This window comes from Pristiophorus japonicus, chromosome 2 (assembly GCF_044704955.1).
Source record: "Pristiophorus japonicus isolate sPriJap1 chromosome 2, sPriJap1.hap1, whole genome shotgun sequence".
NCBI classification, from domain to species: Eukaryota; Metazoa; Chordata; class Chondrichthyes; family Pristiophoridae; genus Pristiophorus; species Pristiophorus japonicus.
This window is the reverse complement of record NC_091978.1, coordinates 54,736,137-54,757,673: the sequence shown is the minus strand read 5'-3', so window position 1 is coordinate 54,757,673 and position 21,537 is coordinate 54,736,137. Positions and strand designations below refer to the sequence as shown.

Sequence of the window (21,537 nt, the reverse complement as noted above, 5' to 3'; positions counted from 1 at the left end):
TCCCACTATCCAGAGCCCCAAATATTCCTTCCAGGTGAAACAGCGATTTACTTGTACTGCTTTCAATTTAGTATACTGTATTCGCTGCTCACGGAGTAGTCTCCTCTACGTTGGGGAGACCAAGTGTAGATTGGGTGACCGCTTTGCGGAACACCTCCATTCAGTCCATAAGTGTGACCCTGAGCTTCCTGTCGTCCGTCACTTTAATTCTCCGCTCCATTCCCACTCTGACCTCTCCGTCCTCGGCCTTCGACACTGTTCCAATGAAGCTCGAGGAACAGCACCTCATCTTTCGTTTAGGCACTTTACAGACTTCTCGACTCAACATCGAGTTCAACAATTTCAGACCATAACCACTGCCAATCTTTGGCTCCCTTTCTCCCCTCGCGTTTATGTTTTTTTCTCTATCTCCAATGGCAGCTGATCATTATTCCGCCATTCACACTCTATCTAGACTAACCTTTTTCTAACTTCTGTCATTGCCATTTCAATTCGGCCCATCATTCCTTTTGTCTCTCTAATCTCTCCTGCCTTCCACCCATCACAGACCTTCTCTTTTGTTTTTCCTTCCCTCCCCCTTTCAGTGCTTGTTAAGAATCTGTTCTTTTTGAACATTCGCCAGTTCTGACGAAGGGTCATCGAACCGAAACATTAACTCGGTTTCTCTCCACAGATGCTGCCTGACCCGCTGAGATTTCCAGCATTTTCTGTTTTTATTTCAGATTCTAGCATCCACAGTATATTGCTTTTGTACAAGTACATCCTTCCTTAGATAAGGAGACCAAAACTGTGCACAGTATTCCAGGTGTGGTCTCACCAAGGCCCTGTACAATTGTAGCAAGACTTCTTCATTCTTATGCTTCAACCCCCTTTGCAATAAAGGACAACATGCCATTTGCCTTCCTTATTGATTGCTGTACCTGCATGCTAGCTTTCTGTATTTCTTGCACAAGGACACCTAAATCTCTCTGAACACCAACATTTAAAACTTTCTCACTATTAAAAAAAATATATTGTTTTTCTATTCTTCCTACCAAAGTGAATAACCTCACATTTCCCTACATTATACTCCATCTGCCACCTTACTGCCCACTCACTTAATCTATTTATATCCCTTTGCAGACGATTTATGTTCTCCTCACAGCTACAGTCCCACCTAGCTTTGCATTGTCAGCAAACCTGGATACATTACACTCGGTCCTTTCATTTAGGTCATTAATATAGATTGTAAATAGCTGAGGTCCCAGCACTGATCCTTGCGCTACCCCACTAGTTACAGCCTGCCAACCTGAAAAAGACCCGTTTATCCCTACTCTCTGTTTTCTGTCCATGCTAATACATTACCTTCAATCCCACGATCCCTTATCATGTGGCATCTTATCGAATGCCTTTTGGAAATCCAAATATACCAAATCCACCGGTTCCCCTTTATCTATCCTGCTACTTACTCAAAAAATTCTAATAAATTTGACAAACACGATTTCCCTTTAATAAAACCATGTTGACTCTGCCTAATCACGTTATGATTTTCTAAGTGTCCTGATACCACTTCCTTAACAATGGATTCCAGCATTTTTCCGATGACTAATGTCAGGGCAACTGGCCTGTAGTTCCTGTTTTCACGCTCCGTCCTTTCTTGTTGTCGCACTAACAGGTAGGATTTTTTGAAAGTTTTTTTGTAAAACATTTTCAGATGCAATAACGTAAAGAGATGCGACCAGTTAAGAGATTAAATAAAGCCACTAACCCTTGCCACTGGACCAAGACCTAGCTCTGTCAAGCCCGTCTGGTGACTGGTGTGCAACGATCACCACACGTTAAAAAAAATTCACGCAGACATCTTCCATCCTTTAGGATTTAGTTTGGGATCTCGAATATTAGGTCCTTCATTGAAACACCTGTGAACTTTTTGACGTGGAAGCAAGTCATCCTCGATTCGAGGGACTGCCTATGATGATGTTGTTGAATAAGCAAACCGTGCAGGTTTCCAAACCCATCATCCAACATTTTTTTTTTTTTTTTAAATGGGGAAAGGGGCACTAAGATTTACAAACACATTTTTGAATATCATAGAATCATATAAATTGACAGCATGGAAGGAGGCCATTTCGGCTAATCATAACCGCGCCGGCTGACCAAGAGCTATCCGGCCCAATCCCACTTTCCAACTCTAGATCCGTGGCCCTGTAGGTTGCAGCACTAAGTGCACATTCAAGTATTTTTTAAATGTGGTGAGGGTTTCTGCCTATATCACCCTTTCAGGCAGTGACTTCCAGACCCCCACCACTGTCCGGGTGAAGAAATTTCCCCTCATATCTCCTCAATTACTTTAAATCTATGCCCCCTGGTTGTTGACCCCTTTGCCAAGGGAAACAGGTCCTTCCTATCCACTCTAACCAGGCCCTTCATAATTTTATACACCTCAATCAAGTCTCCCCTCAGCCTCCTCTGTTCCAAAGAAAACAGATCCAGCATCTCCAATCTTTCCTCATAGCCAAAATTCTCCAGTCCAGGCAACATTCTTGTAAATCTCCTCTGCACCATTTCCAGTTTAATCACATTTCTCCTGTAATGTGGTGACCAGAACTGCACGCAGTACTCCAGCTGTGGCTGTGGTTAAACAGAGTCCTGCGCTGATGATACAGCACCACACCTGGTCCTTCATTACAGACAACCATAATTCGAAAGCTACACTCCCTAAAGCTGACCATGCAGTGACACCACGTCCTAATGATTGACAGCTGGCCCAAGTAGTATCTATTTTTGTTAACAAATAGAACTGTGCCATTTTTTAAATAAAAAAGGTTCAATCCCCTCTCCCCCACACCACAATTTATTCCCTTTTCTCCCTCAGCTCCAACTGCCCTGTAGTTCCTTACCTAACTTGGCGCTGTTTATACGTGAGCTAAGACAGTGAGTGTTAGCAGGCTTTTCAACAGTGGGCGTTGGGGCGGGGGACAGGGGTGGGCACGTAATTGATGAGTCCAAACCGGTCCTTCCGATTGCCCGCACGTGCACTCTCTGGACAGGGGTGGCTTTACCAGTTAGTGACCAGGAACGAGGGCCTTGGCCAAATATTCCTGACCCCAACTCTGCAACACTGAGGTTAATTGTGGCTCCTCACCATGATTGGAGACCACATAACTCAGCAAGGCAAACTATTTAGCCTGGGATGCTCATGGTGTAGGACATTTACTGACTGAGCCATCAGGGAAGTGTCTGTGCTCATTTGTAATGTGGTGTTTAGCACTGTTTGTTAGTGTTATACTAATGCTCAAGCAGAAACAGCAAGCAAAATAAAAATTAAAAAAATCACAACAAACAAGAATATAAGAAAGAGAATTAATAGCCCTGGAGGTAGGAACAGACTCCTTCCTAAATGAGGCAATATCACTAAAATATGCATGACTGTCAGGATCATCTTACAGATCCTGGCTTAAGCTTTCTGCTTTCCTTTATTTCTTAGCACTAGATAGCTCCTAGTTATATTTATTTCACCAACAAGTAATCAAACTGGCTGCATTCTTCAGGGGTTTAGTCACAGAAAGGCTGAAGGATTATGTTCTTGTTAGGGTAGAAAAACACAGCAAAGTTAATCAGGTTTTACAATCAAGGGCCTGATTCTGATCAGCCCCATCAATCAACGATGCTGATACTGCGATTATTTTAAAGATTTTTTTCCCCCGGTTCTCCCGAGATACCTCATAAACTCATTTAAACCAATAGCACTGTGTTTTTTTTTTTAAATGACGTATGCCAATATAGGTCACATTTTTAAACCAAATTAACTGAGACTGAACAGGCCTGGGTACAATTCAATGAGAGCTGGCACCCCTCCAGCATCTCACTGAAGTGCCCACTCTTTTTGCATAAACCCAGTGAGCAGCAGCAGACTGTTCAACAATAAGGCGTGGGGATATCACAATCATATCCTCAACACACACACATTCTTTACAGCTAGATACCAATCAAGACCAAGACACTTGGCAGATGTCGCTTCTCGGCCTTTTGGCTAAGATCATGCGTAACTGACCTGACAGGGGAGTAACCATGACCCCAAAGTGGTTCTCCCTGGATCAGGAAGGTGGTTCTCCTATGTTTTTTGGAAATAGGAGGTGGGTGGGGGGCCTGACCCATCCACCTCCATGGCACGAACCTGGTATTGCAGTGCTTCCAGGAACGGTGCAGTGGCTCTAGGCCTTTTGGCTAAGAGCATTGGCGCAGAGTGATCCTTGATGTGTGCAAGGTGACCTCTGGCGTTTGTGATTTGACAAAGAATTGGAAAGATTGGCTACGAATTTTTAAAAAAAGATGTCCCCCCCCTCACCGAGAACACCAAGGACAATCGTAGCCCCATCCCAGCTAAGATCACCGGAGCGCAAATCAGAGATGGAATCGAGGGCTTCTTTGTTCTATACACCTCAGAACCATATAAGAGCAGTGCATCATCCCACTGTTTGGCACAAAGCCACTCTTCCATACCTTGCTCATTCTTCACACAAGCCCAGGCATTGGTGGTAGGCTATTCTTCTGAATATGGGAGCACGGAGGGGATCGTGGCTAGGAAGGCAAACATTTGCAGGGCTATGGGGGAAAAGCAGGGGAGTAGGGCTAATTGGATAGCTCTTTCAAAGACTCGACACAGACACAATGGGGTGAACAATCTCCTTCAGTGCTGTAGGATTCTAGAATCACAGCCGAGCTGTGTTCATCCAATATCCACACAGGTACAGTTTCCAGTTAAGTTAATGGATAGTGAACAGCAGCAGGAACCAGAGTTCATTCTTGCCTGCCTTCCTGACCTCGCTGTTCCTGGGCCAACTATTTTGTCCCCAATGCAGTTTGACTGAGATTACAGCAATTTTGCCTTTGTTAAAATTTCTATCAAACTTTAGCAGTTTTCAAGCTACTGCTATCCATTAGGTGTAAAATTTAAATTTGACCAAAAAAAAGTTAGTAATACAGAAAGGAGTCAGATATACAGGGGGGGGGGGGGGGGGTGCAGGAAGAACATGAGCAAATTCAATCTGTCGGGCAGTGTACAGAATCAGCAACCCAATTTGCTATGCGGCACAAGTAATATAAAATGGGCAGTTCCTAATATTGCTTTTTCTTTGGGAGAAGGACCAAACAGAGGCTTCGTGCTGGACTCCAAAAAGGTGACACTGATCACATGACCATTCGGCTGCTTGTGTCCCCAGTAACAAACAGCTCGTGACCAGCACTAAAACAGGACATGGGAGGACAGTGAGAGGAACACAATCACCTGAACATTTGCTGTGGGACTGGGGAAGAACAGAAAGGGCAGCAGCGAGAGGCATGAAATAAATGCAAAAGGGTTGAGTGATTGCTGAGTGTTACATGAACACATACAGGACATTGGGCAAGTGCGAATCAAACAGTAATCCAAGGGTGCATAAACTGCAAACTTGTGCGATTGTAATTTATAATTGTCACCTGAACCCCCTGCTCATCCATTCGATTATTTCTCTAAAGTTAATGGATAGACTTCTAGATCTATATTTATATAATACTAGCAGATCACGCATTGTACTGTCCAATGAATCAGAGATACACTTGAGTGCAACAGCTGAAGTGCAACAGAAATTGTGACAATTATAGGAAGTTCACACTAAACCCTGGACTTATAGTTCATCCTTTTCCCTTTAATTTTCCACCTTTTTTGATGAAAGCGCTGACTTTTGCTTTGCTACAGCTGCATGAGGACCAAGTGCCTTACCATATCTCACCCATGCAACAATTTTTCATGCGTGAACCTACACAGTGGTAGAAGGCTATTTAATCACTGGCATCATCATAACCAAGTCCTGTCCTCACTCGATGTCCACAGATGCAAACTTTCTAAATGGAAAGCAATCAAGAGCAGACATCCTGACTACTGATTCGCCTTTCTAGCCTGTGACACCAAGACCGATTCAGGTACCCCCCCACCACAAATGGAGGTCACCACAGATCGGTGGCTAAACGTCGACCTTTCTGTTCTGTACAGTTCGATTTTACACTCAGCAGTGTGTTTACCAGCTGCGGACATCGGGAGCTCTGCAACAGTGAATTTTTTTTTTTTTTAAAGTAGCAAATTATTTTGCTCGGTCAGTTGCCAACATTCCACAACATTAGAAGCAGCCCTACGTAATGCAAGGTCATGTAGAGAATTCGATATTTTTAATATATTATTGGCTGAAATGTGGATAAACACACTCAGCTGTATCTATTATTATAATTATACAGAGAAAAAAAGTACGTCGGAATAGTGCAAAAATGTCACTTTTCATATAATCAACCAACATCGAAGTTCTTCCTGGGTAGGGCAGGATGTTAATGTTTTGTGAACTGCTTTGCGGATCGTTGCTATTCAGGGAGAGGTGCCAGATAGTTCCGCGGATTTTCTCTGTTAATGGGAGTGAACAGTATTTTCATTGTGAAGTAGAGTTATGATTCACAAGTTATTGAAAAGGTGATGATTTTATAGTGTGTTATTGTTTAGGTATTTTATTTCCAAGAGTCGACATGAAAGTTATGCTTGGTTTGCAGCAAAAAAACATTTTTCCTGAAGCAGTTTTATCTCATCAGAAAGAAGGGCTAGAAAACCACTTCAATTACCACACAGAGAGGAGGAGGCCTCAAGGATGGCAGGCGGTAGCCAGGCCATAAGCTCTGGGTCATGAACAGTGAAAGCTCTCTACCAACAGAACATCTTTAGTTTTAATACGTCTTTTACTAACATATTTGCTGAGAATCTTGGCATTCTCTCATCCTCTGAGGAGAAAGAAATTCCAGAAAACATGACACCCTGATTCTCAGGCACAACAAGATCACGATTTCCTGCCAAATCAGAGAATTGGCAAGCCTGCTCACCCAAGTGGCCATTCTTCATGTGCAAGCATAAACACTGAATGCTGGCAGATTAGCTGACAGTTATCAGTGCCACTGTGAAACATAGAAACATAGAAAATAGGTGCAGGAGTAGGCCATTCGGCCCTTCTAGCCTGCACCACCATTCAATGAGTTCATGGCTGAACATGCAACTTCAGTACCCCATTCCTGCTTTCTCACCATACCCCTTGATCCCCCTGCTGCTGTAACCACTCCAGCAGATAATCAGAGCCTTTCTTAGCGTCCATCATTAAAACTGGAAAACTGAGGCTTGAACCATTCAAATGTTATCATTTTCTCTCTTCCTTCTCCCACCTTCCTGGATTTCTGAAACAGGGACACTGGGCACAGGTGTATCCCCTTTACCATCAGGTGAGATTTCCTTGTTGACTTTACACACATTATGCACTGTAATCACAGAGGTCACTCATCTCCACAGTCCTCACACCATAGACTTGTAATGGATTGTTGAAGTATTGAGCCACATAGACCAGGAAGGACCAGAGTTCAATCTGCAGCACTTCTCAGAGAGGGCAGATATCTACAAATGTCACTAGTGTCTATGGACAAGGGATAAAATCAGACAGGCTTCCTAATCCTGACTGCTATTGAGCGACCTCTGCTGAAAAGTACATAATGCTTGGTTTTGGGTGAAGACAGAATCTGAGCCAGTTAAGATAGCTCACATCATCTGCTAATACTCACTGTCTAGTCTCACACAAGTAGACTAGAACTGATTTTTACTGGCTGTTGGAAAATATCATGGCTCCTACACATTATTGCAATACACCACTGATACAATGCATGTTGTAACATTCAGATAATAATGAAGTGTTATTAAGGTCTAACAATCAGGGACATTACGTGCACACTGTTCAAGTGAAACACCCTTGTAGTTATTATACAACATTCCTGTTAATAGGCACACCACTATTATACAACATCGCACAGTATTAAATCGGTATATCTCTTCTGAATAAACACAGAAAATAGGTGCAGGAGCAGGTCATTCGGCCCTTCGAGCCTGCACCACCATTCAATATGATCATGCAACTTCAGTTCCCACTCCTGCCTTCTCTCCATATCCGCTGATCCCTTTAGCCGTAAAGGGCCACATCTAACTCCTTTTTGAATATATCCAACGAAGTGGACTCAACAACTTTCTGTGGTAGAGAATTCCACAGGTTCACAATTGTCTGGGTGAAAAGGTTTCTCCTCATCTCGATCCTATATAGCTTACCCCTTATCCTTAAGCTGTGACCCCTGGTTCTGGACTTCCCCAATATCGGGAACATTCTTCCTGCATCCAATCCTGTTAGAATGTATATGTTTCTATGAGATCCCCCTCTCATTCTTCTAAATTCCAGTGAATATAAGCCTAGTCGATCCAGTCATCATGTGTCAGTCCTGCCCACTCACCTAACCTGTTCAAGTCACCCTGCAGCCTCTTAACACCTCCTCACAGCTCACACTGCCACCCAGCTTAGTGTCATCTGCAAACTTGGAGATATTACATTCAATTCCTTTGTCTAAATCATTTATATATATTGTAAATAGCTGGGGTCCCAGCACTGAACCTTGCAGTAGCCCACTAGTCACTGCCTGCCATTCTGAAAAGGACCTGTTTATTACTACTCTTTGTTTTGCTCTTGTCTGCCAACCAATAAAGATTATATAATGCACTCTGATCAAGAAATATCACTACTAGTAATTTATTAGGGATGATTGTAAGGCGGGAAATTAAACAGTACAATAATTTCTATTTATATCACATGTGGTAATATTATATCCATGAGTAATTAAAAATTGGAAATACCACATTTGAAGGACTATTTTTCATTGAAGAATATTTAAAACAAACATTCTGAACCCATATCAGATAACAGAGTAACCAACACTTACACTACCTACAGTGCACTGGAAATAGTCTGCTAAAAATATATTTACTAATAAATCCATTCTTATTGATTGAAGAGGGATAGGGAAGGAGGGAATTTGTCTAGTTTGCTGTGCTGATCACTATCCAAAGCCCTCTGCCCTCTGCCGGACAGAGTGATGTGTGGATGGATGTTGGATGAGGACAGGATTGAGCTTAGTTGTGCTACCCTCACTTAACAACCCCGCCGCTGGAGCGGAGCTAATCTACAAGCGGGAAATTGTTCCAACCTCCGACGCCTCCAGTCCAGATCCAAGGTTGTTCCAACCTGTCATTCAATTACAATATGTAGATGATGCTCGTTTATGTGCACACTCGGAGGCCGAACTCCAAACCATCGCTGAAGCGTAGGAGTCTGGGCCTTACATTAAGCATCAGTAAGTCAAAGGTTCACTACCTGCCTCCTGCCCCAGCACTGCTCCCTGATTGACGAGACGTTGGACAAGGATCTTGATAACGTGGACCATTTTCCATACCTTGGGAGTCTATTATCAGCAAGGGCAGACATCGATGACGAAGTCCAACACCACCTTCAGTGTGCCAGTGCAGCCTTTGGCTGCCTGAGGAAAAGTGTGTTCGAAGACTAGGATCTCAAACCCGGCACCAAGCTCATGGTCTACATGAGCAGTAGTGATAGACGCACCAACATCAGCATTCTCTAATCAGGCCAACATCCACAGCTTTGAGGCACTGACCACGTCGATCAGCTTCGATGGGCGGGCCACATTTTCTGCAAGCCCGATGCTAGACACCCGAAACAATACCTCTACTCCGAGCTACGTCGCGGCAGGCTTCCTGCAGCTGGTGCCTACCTGGACTTCCCAGAAGTGCAGAGAAAACGCTTCAAGGACACCCTCAAAGCCTCCTTGTAAAAATGTGACATTTCCTTTCCCCCCCCAAATCCTTGGGAATCCCTGGCCCCTAGATCACTCAAAGTGGAGAAGCATCAGAAAAGGCACCAAACATTTCAAGTCTCTTCACCGGGAGCACGCGGACCCAAATGCAAACAGCAGAAGGAACATCGAACAAATCAAGCACCCGACCCAGCCGTCCCTCCAACCACCATCCACCCCACCTGTGACAGAGACTGCAGATCCCGCACTGGTCTCATCAGTCACCTTAGAACTCATTTAAAAGTGGAAGCAAGTCATCCTCGACTCCGGGGGACTGCCCAAGAGGAAGCTACCTTCCACACATGAGGAATGGACACTTGGCAAAGCACCAGAAAATGTCCAACACCTGTGGGAGCCATACCTCAGCCTTTACAGAGAGAAACTTTGGGAAAGTAAATCATGCTTGCCTCTTCACCTAATTAGTGACATGTTAAAGTGTTAATCTGCTAAAAGGATACATCCTACAGATCTCAGTCGTCTTGGGTAATCCTTGCCGCTGGACCAAGACCTAGCTCGGTCAAGCCCGTGTGGTGGCTGGTGTGCAACGGCCACCACACATTAAAAAAAATCCATGAACAGGCATGTTCCACCCTTCACGATATAGTTCAGGACCTGGAATATCAGGTTCTTCATTGGAACACCTGTGAACTTATCCTTTTTTGGCGTGGAAGCAAGTCATCCTCGATATGATGGTATCCCATCTGAACACCTACTTTCACTCACTTGTTGCTTCCTGCAGCTGGTGCCTACCTGGACTTCCCAACAACCCTACAGTACATCTCCTTTCTAATAAATAGCAGACATGCACACACTCTCTTGGGCAACTCCTGATGACATTACCTGCATACAGTGACAAGCACTAAACTTCAGATCAGTGTGAAATCCCAGTTTGGCTCAGGTAATAATGTGGATTTAAGATCAAGATATGAGCAAATAATTTAGATCAGCACTCCAATGCAGTACTGAGGCAAGAACTGCCATTAAACCCACCTGTTCCTGTAGTTCAGGCAGACATTAATAATGCCTGATCACAATTTGAAAGCAAGGAGCCTTGTTATTATCCTTGTTAATATTTCTCTCTCAAACAAAACTGCCAAAAAAAGATTAACTGGTTGTTCATTTCTGTTTGTGGGGTTTTGCTGTGTGTAAAATGGCTGCTTGCCTACATAACTAGTCACTGCACTTCAAAGTAATTTACTCTATTTGAAATGGAGAGAGATGTTTGAGAGATGCGTTAGGGTCCCATACAAATGCAAGTCTTTCTTTCATTCCAGGGAGCTACTCCATAGTCCTTTATTCTGTGACCAAACACCTCTAAACTTCACTGGTGAAACTTGGCGAATCTTCAACTAATGTTCCAGAACCACAATAAACATTAGGTAGGAGCTTGTTGAACACCATGTAGATATTTGACAAATGAATAAAAGCTGCACACATCATGAGCAACTGTGTATTTCCACATAAAAGGCAGCTCAGTTCTGAATTTGGTCACATTAAGAGAGAGAATGCCAAGTGCAGGCTACAGCTTCACACGGCAAGAAGGGCGGCTCTGGAAAAGAGTCATACCTGGAACGCCCTGCGTGCTGTAGGCATGGTGCAGCCTGGGACAGGTTGTGCTGCACAGACAGAGTGGTAAAGTTTCCACTTTGGGCACAAATTGCGCTAGTTTTGAGAAACCTTTTCCTTTCCCCCTCCCCCTTCCCACCCCACCCCCCTCTCCCTCCCTCCTCTCTTCCCCCCCCTCCACACCCCTCCTCTCTTTCCCCCCCCCTCCCCACCTCTCCTCTCTTCCCCCCCTCCCCCATCCCTCTCCCTTCTCCCCCTTCTCCTTTCTCCCTTCTCCCCCCCTCTCCTTCTCCCTTCCCCCTTCTCCCCCCCCTCCCCTTCTCCCCCCCTCTCCACCCCTCCTCTCTTCCCCCCTCAACCCCCCTACCTCTCCCTCCCCCACCCCTTCTACCTCTTCCCCCCCCTCCCACCCCCTCTACCTCTTCCCCCCCCACCACCTCTTCTCCCCCCCCACCCCCTCTACCTCTTCCCCACCCTCCCAACCTCTTCCCCCCCCCACCCTCCCACCCCCTCTACCTCTTCCCCCCCCCCACCCCCTCTACCTCTCCCCCTCTACCTCTCCCCCCCCAACCCCTCCACCTCTTCCCCCCCCCACTCTCTCCCCTCTCCCCCACTCTCTCCCCTCCCCTCTCCCCCACTCTCTCCCCTCCCCTCTCCCCCACTCTCCCCTCCCCAAATTTCCGCTCACTCATTTGCATATTGCCAAATGCAAAATCTGCCACGAACAAGCGCAAATGGGCAGTGTTTTAGAATGTAATTTTTTTTTTTAAGTTTTTGTTTTAAAAAAAATAGTCCTTGATATATTTAGGAGTGGAAACAGAGTAGTTTGATTAATACAGCCGAAAACGGGCTTATCACAAAAAATAAGCATTTTAATCAGAATGTCTAGTCTACCACCTGTGAGTAACCCAATTTTAAATAACTGAAAATAACAAAAAAAACTAGACAGTACCATTTGCTAGTTATGTTGGTGTACAGTAGTCAGTTTCTTAGTAAATTTTTAAAAATTATATTCAAAAGCTTTTAAAGCGTGCTCATAAAAAGCTTAATTTTTTTTAGAGTCTACTCGAAGACCCACAAACAAACACAATTCGCGGAAACTAACAATGGTGCTTAATATGATCTGGGAGTGCGGCTCGCTTTGTGAGCAGGGCTGGCTTCTAACTAATGCAAAGATCACGCAAACCTCGATTTGCGCTTAAAATTCCCTGATCTTTTGCGCTAGTTTGACCGATATCGGGCAAATTGCGTTGGAAAAAAAACAGCACAACCTACTGGAATCTCCTCTCATCAGGTCCAGTAAACGAGTAAACAGACAAGTGCCAAGATGAAAGAGAGAATTTCATTCCAAAAATATTACCAAAAAAGAAAGGAATCAATATTTAAACCAAGTAGTTATTTGTAGGTATGTAATAAGGAATACCACGTGAGGTGGATTTGGGTGAATTTTTTTTTTTTTTTTTTTAAAAAGTATCACCAGCAACTTTACCTTGCAATTGCATTCCTCACATTTTAATCAGTCCGTCATCCACAGAAAATATTTTTCACACCTTCCTGTACAAGGCATTCCTCTGTTCTACATACCGAGCAAGAGCTGGAGGCCACACAGTTAATGACAAGCATTGTCGTGAAGCTTTAAATGTCATTAGTCTAGCGTGCCTCTTATTTTGCTGACAGGGCCAATTTATAATCCAACTACTGTAGCTAAATAAGGCATTCCCCAGTATAACATAAAATGAAGGGAATTGTGCATAGCTCATTATTTGCCACAAAAATACAGGGAATACCCCAGGGAGAAGAGAAGAAATCACCCCCCCAAATAAATACAAAAATATATATTGTTTTTTAAATGCCATCATGAAGGAAGGGTAATTGAGTTCTCTCACTATTTTAATTAAAAAAGCAATTCTGAATCAAAACAGAAAAATCTAACAATGACTAGGCCTCAAATACAAGTTAATCAAGTGAATATGATGACAGTGAACAATATATCAGTCAATATATTGCAACAACAACTACTTGTATTTATATAGCACCCTTAAAGTAGTAAAACGTTCCAAGGCGCTTCACGGGAGTTTGATCAAACAATTTTTGACACAGAGCGCCACATAAGGAGATATTAAGTCAGGCAATGGTCAAAGAGGTGGGTTTTAAGGAGCGTCTTAAACAAGGAGAGGCGCGGAGAGGATTAGCAAGGGCATTCCAGAGCTTAGTGCGTAGACAGCTGAAGGCATGCCCGCCAATGGTGGAGCAATGAAAATCGGGGATGAGCAAGAGGCCAGAATTGGAGGAACACCAATCTTGGAGCGTTGTAGGGCTGGAGGAGGTTACAGAGATAGGCGAGGCCCAGGAAGGATTTGAAAACAAGGATGAGAATTTTTTTTAATTGAGTCGTTGCTGGACCAAGGAGCCAATGTAGGTTAGCCAGCACGGGGCGATGGGTGAACGGGACTTAGTGCAATTAGGACAACTGGTATTTATATAGCGCCTTTAATGTAGTAAAACCTCCCAAGGCGCTTCACAGGAGTGTTATGAGACAAAACAAATAAAAATAAACAAAATGTTTTCATTTGATACAATTTTGTATTAGTAACTCCAATGTGACAATGATGCCCTTTTTAAGAATTTACTTTTTTTCTAATCCACATAACAGGAAATTACAGCAGATGACCAAAAGCTTGGTCAAAGAAGTAGGTTTTAAGGAGTGTCTTCAAGGAGGATAGAGCGGTAGAGAGGCGGAGAGGTTTAGGGAAGGAGGTCCAGAGCTTAGGACCCAAGCAGCTGAAGCACGGTCACCGATGGTTGAGCGATTATAATCAGGGATGCTCAAGAGGGTAGAATTTGAGGAGCGTAGACATCTCGAGGGGGTTGTGACGCTGAAGGAGATTACAGAGATAGGGAGGCCATGGAGGGATTTGTAAACAATTATAAGAAGTTTGAAATCGAGGCGTTGCTTAACCGGATGCCAATGTAGGTCAGTGAGCACAGGGGTGATGGGTGAGCGGGACTTGGTGCGAATCAGGACATGGGCTGCCGAGTTTTGGATGACCTCAAGTATACGCAGGGAAAATGTGGGAGGCCAGCTAGGATTGCGCTGTAGTCAAGTCTAGAGGTAACAAAAGTATAGATGAGGGTTTCAGCAGCAGATGAGTTGAAGCAGGCAGAGACGGGCAATGTTAGAAGTGGAAATAAGCGGTTTTAGTTATGCTGCGGATATGTGGCCGGAAGCTCATTTCAGGGTCAAATATGACACCAAGGTTGTGAACAGTCTCAGACAGATGCTCGGGAGAGGGATGGAGTCGGTGGCTAGGGAACGCAGTTTGTGGCAGAGACTAAAGACAATGGTCTTCCCAATATTTAATGGAGAAAATTTTTGCTCATCCAGTACTGGATATCAGACAAGCAGTCTGACAATTTAGAGACCGTGGAAGGGTTGAGAGAAGCGGTGGTAAGGTAGAGCTGGGTGTCATCAGCGTACATGTGGAAACTGACTCCGTGTTTTCAGATGATGTCGCCAAGGAGCAGCATTATAGATGAGAAATAGGGGGAGACAAGGACAGATCCTTGGGGGACACCAGAGGTAACGATGCAGGAGTGGGAAGAGAAGCCATTGCAGGAGATTTTCTGGCTACGATTAGATAGACAAGAATGAAACCAGGCGAGTGCAGTCCCACCCAGCTAGACGATGGTGGAGAGGTGTTGGAGGAGGATGGAGTGGTCAACTGTGTCAAAGGCTGGAGACAGTCCAGAAGGATGAGGAGAGATAGTTTACCTTTGTCACAGTCACAAAGGATGTCATTTGTGACTTTGATGAGAGCTGTTTCGGTACTGTAGCAGGGGCGGAAACCTGATTGAAGGGATTCAAACATCGAGTTCCGGAAAAGATGGGTATGGATTTGGGTGGTGACAACACTTTCAAGAACTTTGGACAGGAAAGGGAGGGTGAAGATGGGACAGTAGCTTGCAAGCACAGTGGGGTCAAGGGTTATTTTTTTTTTTTGAGGAGAGGGGTAATGATGGCAGATTTGAAGGAGAGGGACACAGTACCCAAGGAAAGAGAACCGTTAACAATATCGGCTAACATGGGCAGCAGAGTTTTGGACGAGCTCAAGTTTACGGAGGTTACAAGGTCAGCCAGGAGCACACTGGAATAGTCGATACTCATTTTCAAACGGGGATCTCTGCACCACTGCAAGGTCATCAGATTCCTGCAAGGCATCAGATTGCTGTTATCTTTTCATTTAATCTTTGGATGTGGTGAGGCCGGTTTATTGCCAATCTTGAATTGCCCTCAAGGAGATGGTGGTTGTTGTTATTTTTGAACTTCTGCAGTCCATGTGGTGAGGGTGCTACTACTGTGCTGTTAGGTAGGGAGTTCCAGGATTGTGACCCAGTGACAACAAGCAAATTGTTTCTGTTGCGTTATACTAACAGTTCTATAATAACACTGCTTTCATTTCAGTACCCGACAGCCATTTAGAAGTTGAATTGGAGATCTGAGTGTGTTTGTTTTAGCAGGGATCTACATACACAAAAGTTTGAATGCACTAATTTGTTGTTACACACGCTGGTGGTAGGGGAAGAGAGAAGGGATCACACTTGCACCAATATATACTTCAATTTTCTAGATTACTGTTGATATACTATCTCAAAGGCTTCCCACTCACAAATGTTATTTAGCTAAATGTCCTCTCTCCTGACAAGTTTGAAGGGTCAGACCTCTAATTGCGCTGCTTTGTGTTTTCCCACTGTTAAATGGACAGAGTATAAAAATTCACTCATCCATCATGAGAATACTAAAATCCTGGTGATAAAACTGCTGACTGGCAAATTAAGATACACAAAGCCAAAGCCATTCCAGTAGTTCAGATGCAATGGCTCCATTTCCAGAAACACCAATCAGGAAGAACCTGAATTCCATCCCCAATCGGTGCCGAGTTCACTGATATTAACCTGGGTGTTGTTGTATTCAGTCACAGTCTTTGAATTGTCATATTAACTTGCCCCTCCAAAACTATGTTTATATCCGCGCCTACGTTATCTATTGCGATCTCGGTGAGTATTGTCACATGTGGTTTCTCTCATAGATAACTGCAATGGGAGAATAACAGGGGTTTCCTCCGCCTGCACCTCCCGTCCAAAAAGGTCACACAAAACTATTATTGGCAGTCACAAATGCCCAAAATGCATTAGACCTTGTGTAATTCTACCATTCTAATAACATAAGAAATAGGAGCAGGAGTAGGCCATTTGGCCCCTTGAGCCTGCTCCGCCATTCAATAAGATCATGGCTGATCCGATCTTAGCCACAACTCCACTTCCCTGCCCGCTCCCCACAAACAACTTAAAATAAATGACAAACGTCTAACACATGCAACATTGTCATTTTTTTTACATGAATCATCAACAAGCACAGGATGTTACTTTCGGTAGCTCAGGGTTAAGCATTTAAAAAGGAGTATTAAGGAACATGTTTTTTCTTCATTCTGATGAATCCTAAAACAATTAAAATGCTATCAATGGGTCAGGGATAAATGCACCATAAGGTACTCAGCAACACAAATAGACAAAGTCTGAGGTTCAATCCTGCTTTGTGCTAAGTTAGCTGACCGAATGTTGAGCAGCGACAGGATGCTGCTATTGGCCTGCACATGCCTGACTGGAGAAATCAGGCGACAATACTGCTCCTGATGGCCCTGCTTACTGCATGTGCGGATGCTGGGCATGGACAGGATCAGAATCAACTGTGATACCGCCCCCTCAGTGCTCAAATCATCAGCTTACGGTTACTGTCGAGCCTAACACATCAAGCAGGACTCTGGAAGGGTAGAGGAGAGCTTCCTGCACTCCAGGTTTCAGAAGGAGAAAAACAACTGGGAGAGTTTTTTTTTAAACTGGGAGACAATAAATCAAATTAGTTTGAACAGGCACCAAATCCGAACAAAAACATATACACACAGTCCTTAATGGTAAGTAGCCTAAAAGTGCTGGTTTTGGTGGGGCGAACCTCACCTTCATTGTTGCAGGAAAAGCCTGGCTTCAAGGAATGGCCTGCGTGTCACGTGGCAGCACTTGGTCAAGGGGACCAGAGCGGCTCTGGTCTGCCAAGCCGGTCTCTCGCACCCTGCCTTCACACTGTCTGGAGTCGGGCTGCCTCAACTCAAGCTAGGCAGGCTAAGCCAGCCGGCCGGCCGGCCTGCAGTGGGGACCCTCCGCGGTCTCTGCATTACAGGGGGGAGGGGGGGGAAATCGGGAAGCTAGGCTCTCAGACAAGCAGCCGCGCCCAATCCTTTTAAGGGCCGTTTGTCATTGCGGATGGCAATTGTTAAATAGGAATTGCTCCGTGCTAGTTAGTGTGAGCCTTCCTTACAAAATGACCGATGCAAAGCAATCTTTGTAAAAGTGTTAGGAATACAACACGTCGACAATGGTGTTACACTCAACAGTATATTTCAGGAGGAAATTGCACGGGTTCTAAGAGCCCTGATATTGACAACATTTCTATTGAGAAATCACATTGCAATAGTATACGCAGCTAAATATTGTGCTGCCGACTGCTTGGACATGTTTTATTAAATAAGCAGATCGATCCCCTTTGTCGTAGATCCCCATAGAGCACATTCAGACTGAGCAAGAATCACAAACACACATCTTGCAGATTTCACAAGGCGGATTAAAAAGTCAGCGTGCTCTTATTTAGAATAGATATATATATATATCTCCACATTGCAAGGTGTGCATTACCACACACACACACACACACACACACAAATCACTGCAATACGCAAGATATAGACGCTTACAGTTGCTGCGTTTGAGCAGCCCCAGTCCCATCCACTGATCTTATTGTGGGAATGTCACTACCTACCCGGAGTTGACACGGTTGGCGCTTCTGAACTCTCCCAGGAATGACACAGGCGGCATCAACCCCACTGCAACTCCCTCGCTCCCCCGCACCGCACAATAAAGCATCGCAAAGCTTACGTTACTTTTGCAGCATTTTAAATCCCCTCATGGTAACAAATTGAAACTACATTTGCCCATTGTCACAGTCACAGTAGAATGACACACAGCAAAGCCCAGCTTAGGGTTGGAGAAATCATTGTCTGACCTTTGCAATCTCTCTGGGGCCGCTTTGGAAGGGGATCTTGGACGTCTCCTCAGAATGCACACTTTTATTGCCTCCCACCCCTTCCTGGGAGTGTGTCGCTCTCCTGAAGCCCAGGCTCAGGGGTTTGTGACCAAGATCCCGGTGCCACAAAATACACGCAATGATGCGGGAATGTGACGCGGGCCCGGCACCCTCCTCTGGACATGGGCATTGCTGCACTCGGGCATTCTGGGTGTTGTAGTTCTTTTCACATATGAACATGCTCTTCATTGCCACCAGTTCCACATTATTGTTCAAACGCCCAAGTAATATTTTCTGGAGGCATTTTGTGATTACTTTACAGTAACAACTACATCACTTTTTCATTGTATGAATGAGCTGCCGAAGCTCTAAACTCTGGAATTCCCCTCCTAAACCTCGCCACCTCTGTCTGACAGCAGCAACTTCCATTTATATAGCACCTTTAAAGTAGTAAGGCATCCCAAGGCACTTGACAGGAGCGTTATCAAACAAAATGTGACACCAAGCACACATAAGGAGATTAGGGCAATAACCGAAATCTTGCTCAAAGAGGAGCGTCTTAAAGGAGAAAAGAGGGAAAAATAGGTCGAGAGGTTTAGGGAGGGAATTCCAGAACATTGCGCCTAGGTAGTTGCAGGAACCGCCACCAATGGTGGAGTGATTAAGATCGAGGATGCACACAAGGCCAGAAATAGAGATCTTGGAGGATTATGGGGTTGGAGGAGGTTACAGAGATAAGGAGGGGCAAGGCCATGGAGGGATTTGGAAACAACTCCCATGACACTATTTCGAAGAAGAGTAGGGAAGTTCTTCCTGCCTTCCTTTTTTATTTTTCTTTCTTCTTTTCTTTCTTCATTTACCCATGGAGCCAACAGGATATGTAGGAGAATTGCTTTAAATGTGTCCTCAATATGGAGTCAGTAGACAGACAGAATGCTACGAAAGGATAGAACTAATGCTAATTAAATCATCAAGACTGATACTGTCATATATGTAATTTTGTATATACCTTGTACAGCCACCAGAGGGCTCATCCACTGGAGTCCCAAGGAATCGCATAATCCCTTGGGAGCACAGGTACTTAAGGAGGCCTCACAAGCTGGAGAGGCACTCTGGAGACCTGCAATAAAAGACTAAGGTCACACTTTACTTTGAGCTCACAGTATTCAGTCAGACTCTTTATTCATACATAACAACTGGCAACGAGATACAAATGACAAACCCAATGATGCAGAGAACAGTGGGCATCTTAGAGAAATTCTCGGAGGGAGATGATTGGGAAACCTTCATGGAGCGACTCGACCAATACTTCATGGCCAACGAGCTGGAAGGAAGGTAGTGCAGGGGTCCCCTGCGGTCATCCCCCTGCAAAACAGATACACCGTGTTGAGGGGGATGACTCAACAGGGGAGGGCAGCAGCAGCCAAGTTCATGGCACCGTGGCTGGCTCTGCTGCACAGGAGGGCAGGAAAAAGAGCGGGATAGCGATAGTGATAGGGGATTCGATTGTAAGGGGAATAGCTAGGCGTTTCTGCGGCCGCAACCGAGACTCCAGGATGGTATGTTGCCTCCCTGGTGCAAGGGTCAAGAATGTCTCGGAGCGGGTGCAGGACATTCTGAAAAGGGAGAGTGAACAGCCAGTTGTCGTGGTGCACATTGGTACCAACGATGTTGGTAAAAAAAGGGATGAGGTCCTACAAGATGAATTTAAGGAGCTAGGAGCTAAATTAAAATGTAGGATCTCAAAAATAGTAATCTCAGGATTGCTACCAGTGCCACGTGCTAGTCAGAGTAGAAATCGCAGGATAGCTCAGATGAATACGTGGCTTGAGCAGTGGTGTAGCAGGGAGGGATTCAAATTCCTGGGGCATTGGAACCAGTTCTGGGGGAGGTGGGACCAGTACAAACCAGACGGTCTGCACCTGGGCAGGACCGGAACCAATATCCTAGGGGGAGTGTTTGCTAGTGTTGTTGGGGAGGAGTTAAACTAATATGGCAGGGGGATGGGAACCAATGCAGGGAGACAGAGGGAAACAAAAAGGAGACAAAAGCAAAAGTCAGAAAGGAGATGAGTAAAAGTGGAGGGCAGAGAAACCCAAGGCAAAAAACAAAAATGGCCACTGAATACAAAGGGGCTGCAGGAGGGGTGAAAACTAAAAATCATGGTTTAAAAACTAGTATTAAAACACTTTACCTAAACACACGCAGCATTCGAAATAAAGTAAATGAGTTGACGGCACAAATCATTACAAATGGGTATGGTTTGGTGGCCATTACAGAAACGTGGTTGCAGGGTGGCCAAGACTGGGAATTAAACATACAGGGGTATCTGACGATTCGGAAAGATAGACAAGAAGGGAAAGGAGTTGGGGTAGCTCTGTTAATAAAGGATGATATCAAGGCAGTTGTGAGAGACGATATTGGCTCTAATGAACAAAATGTTGAATCATTGTGGGTGGAGATTAGAGATAGTAAGGGGAAAAAGTCACTGGTGGGTGTAGTTTATAGGCCCCCAAATAATAACTTCACGGTGGGGAGAGTAATAATCAAGGGAACAATGGAGACATGTGAAAAAGGAACGGCAGTAATCATGGGGGATTTTAACCTACATATCGATTGGTCAAATCAAATCGCACGGGGTAGCCTTGAGGAGGAATTCATAGAATGCATACGGGATTGTTTCTTAGAACAGTATGTTACAGAACCTACAAGGGAGCAAGCTATCTTAGATCTGGTCCTGTGTAATGAGACAGGAATAATAAACGATCTCCTTGTAAAAGATCCTCTTGGAATGAGTGATCACAGTATGGTTGAATTTGTAATACAGATTGAGGATGAGGAAGTAGTGTCTCAAACGAGCGTACTATGCTTAAACAAAGGGGACTATAGTGTGTCGAAATCTCGACCTCCGAAAAGAATGACTCCGACACTTACAGCTCCGGCAGAAGTTTCTTTAATTCGCTTGCTAGCAAGGGGTAGGTCACACTCAGTCAAGGGCTAAGTGAACACCTCCGAAATGGTACAGCTTCACAAGATATTTATACAGTAAAACCCAAGTTCTGGCCTCTCCCTGTGTATTGCTCTGTCTCACAGTCAGTGAATACAGATAAAGAGTT

General features: G+C 44.6%; 1 protein-coding gene and 1 pseudogene across 4 annotated transcripts in view; one reads left to right on the top strand and one right to left on the bottom strand.

The window, feature by feature from the left end:
* The window catches only part of ctif (CBP80/20-dependent translation initiation factor), a 300,050-nt gene extending 281,569 nt beyond the window's left edge, over positions 1 to 18,481 (bottom strand). For 3 of the 4 annotated variants that reach the window (XM_070867474.1, XM_070867476.1, XM_070867477.1), the window contains exon 1: positions 18,401 to 18,481. The gene's annotated coding sequence lies outside the window, so the exon portion shown is untranslated. Of the gene's footprint in view, positions 1 to 18,157; positions 18,204 to 18,400 lie in introns of those variants that run through there. The other variant, XM_070867475.1, reaches the window with a different exon arrangement.
* Positions 3,993 to 4,193, top strand: LOC139251608 (U2 spliceosomal RNA; annotated as a pseudogene).
* Positions 18,482 to 21,537: the final 3,056 nt, after the last annotated feature.